Genomic DNA, 2,400 nt, shown 5'->3' with positions numbered 1-2,400 from the left:
AAACCAGGTGAAACTAAAATATTTCCACATGAGGAGTTCTGGGTGGAGAATATTCACAGACAAAAACATTTTTTAATCTTATATATATTATATATATTGTATTTTTACAATTTTGGTAAAATTACTGATCTAAGTGGGTTGCTCTGTCGGGGAAAGGCACATTTTACATTTATATTACTGTATGTTTTACAGTCTATTCTCCAGTTAATGATGAATCAGTTACTAAATTAGTTGATGATTATTGAAATAATCAATTAATACGATTCATTTTTTCAGCCCCAGATAAAATACATGAATTGGGCTACACAGAGTAACTATGTACAGCCCAGATGTTCAACTTTATAGTGAAGTTAATATTTTAATGAATGTATTATTTTACTTGATACAGAGAGAGCATAGAAGGTAAAATATAAGAGTGGGGTTTAACTCTGCACAATTCTATATCTTCAAAAGAAAATATTGTATTTACTTTCTTTCTTAGTCGTTCAAATGAAACAATTTTCAAAGTGGAAAACAGTCCTAATTCCACATTCATCAGAGCCGGTGATACTTCAAACTTTGATAAACAGCATCTAATGAGTGTAGTGCTTAATTTTTTTTTTATTTATGTAGCAAAATGATGCTTTTCTCTTTTAACAATAACAATAAATTCCACTTATCAGTACAGATGCTCACTTCGAGCATAAAAAAGGGCATGCATATTGCAGCACCAACGACACCCGACCAATAGTGTCCCTACCAAAGTTCAAATCAAACCTACGCCCTTGCATGAAAGGATCAACATCATCAATAGACATATTGTTTGTTCTGTCCCTAATTATGCCAGACCTGCAAAGCTTTTTTCCACGTCAGTTTGGAAAGCTTGAGTTTAATCCAGCTGCAGCTCAGCAGTCAGGGCAACAGGCAGGGGTTTCCAGGGGGTCCTCTTTGTCTCAGTGTTTCACACCCAGGGCAGGCTTCTCATCCAGTCTAGCTCTATAAGTGCTAAAACTCAACAGAAATGTGTTGCAAAAGGTCTGTTTTGCAGCAGTTTGGTTCTGAAAGCTTCTGACTTATCCTTGAGGCAAAGAGAGAAAAAATCTTATGTGCTCTGTGATTTTGTCTGTCCTCAAACAGATGGGGGGTGGTTGGTCACACCTCTGTTACCTGCCATGTGACATACCTGTGGAGGCCTTGGCTGAAAGGGGGGGGGATGGGGGGTTGCATAGATTCACAGCTGAATCCACATCATCATGTCAAGATGAGATATGGACACTGGTTCCCTATGTCCAGAAAGTATGATCATGGCATATGGCGCAACAATATATTACAGTTGTAGAGTTTAGTGGGGAAAAGGTATTTAACTATTCAATCCTGTTAAATAAAGGAGGTTGAGGGTAATTCACTCAGTCGGTACTTTATTTTCTTACCAAAAAAAAAAAAAGATATTAGATCAGATGATTTTATTACCATTACATGAACCAAAGAAAAAGAGTTGGATACAAAATATTATTTTACTTAAATCCTAAATTACGAACAATAAAAATTACACCAAAAATATTGCTGATTGGATTGAATAATAGTACATACGTTTTTTCCCCTCACTTCATCAGTATTACATTTTTCTATCAGAATCTAATGTGAAAAAGGCTACTACTTCTTTATATTCATCAGGAAAAAAATATTTTTTTCTCTTTCCTAAACATTTTTTCAGACTTAAATTGATTGTAAAACACTTTAAACCAATAATGACAAAAACAATTGTGGCAAACAATTCATTCTCAGTGAAGGCACCCTCATCTTGAACAACCCTAGATCCAACATGTCATGATGACCGTTCTGGGATCAAAGAAAGCTGTTGAACAAAGAAAATAATATAACTAGAAGCTTTGATAAAAGTAAACAGCAGAGTAACTTTTTAAATATGCCATCTCCAAGAACTTTACCTTTTTCAGCTGCTTTTCAGAAACTCTTCATGGAGTTGTTGAACCCTGGTAAGTTCTTCTGTAACGTCTAAACATACAGTTTTGATGAAATACTTCTTAGACTATTATTGAAAGTTTATTAATATTATTTAAAGAATGGGTACTTTACCTGGAATTGAGTCCTTATCTATCTTGAATGAGAGCTCAATTGATTCCTTCATGGTACTCTCCAGAGTGGCCAAGATCTCGGTCTAAGTTGGCATTTGAATTTGTGTTATTTATTGCAGTAAAACTTTTGTTTCAAAGTAGAATACAAAGTTAATCTGGTTTTCTGAGACCTTTATTTATCTGTGTGGTTTAATGTAGAGGCTTGTTTTAGGACTTATCCAACTATAGCTTCTCTGTCATGGTCAGACTCTCAAAAATTTCTATATTCGCTGGTAACAGTTCCTCTAACTCATCTGGAGTCCAATCCAGTGAATAAATAAAAATCAGT

The 2,400-nt window shown here is 34.7% G+C and overlaps 1 long non-coding RNA gene across 1 annotated transcript; it reads right to left on the bottom strand.

Annotated features, from left to right (window-relative positions):
* Positions 1 to 1,502: 1,502 nt before the first annotated feature.
* LOC107104688 lies at positions 1,503 to 2,381 on the bottom strand. The gene is made up of 3 exons (XR_001482277.1): positions 2,074 to 2,381; positions 1,926 to 1,992; positions 1,503 to 1,834 (listed from the first exon to the last, which is right to left on the bottom strand). It is a non-coding gene; the product is annotated as an uncharacterized LOC107104688 (long non-coding RNA).
* Between the last annotated feature and the right edge of the window lie 19 nt (positions 2,382 to 2,400).

This window comes from Cyprinodon variegatus, unplaced genomic scaffold, assembly GCF_000732505.1.
Source record: "Cyprinodon variegatus isolate N-32 unplaced genomic scaffold, C_variegatus-1.0 Scaffold1847, whole genome shotgun sequence".
In the NCBI taxonomy this organism is placed as follows: Eukaryota; Metazoa; Chordata; class Actinopteri; order Cyprinodontiformes; family Cyprinodontidae; genus Cyprinodon; species Cyprinodon variegatus.
This window is presented reverse-complemented; position numbering and strand designations above follow the sequence as displayed.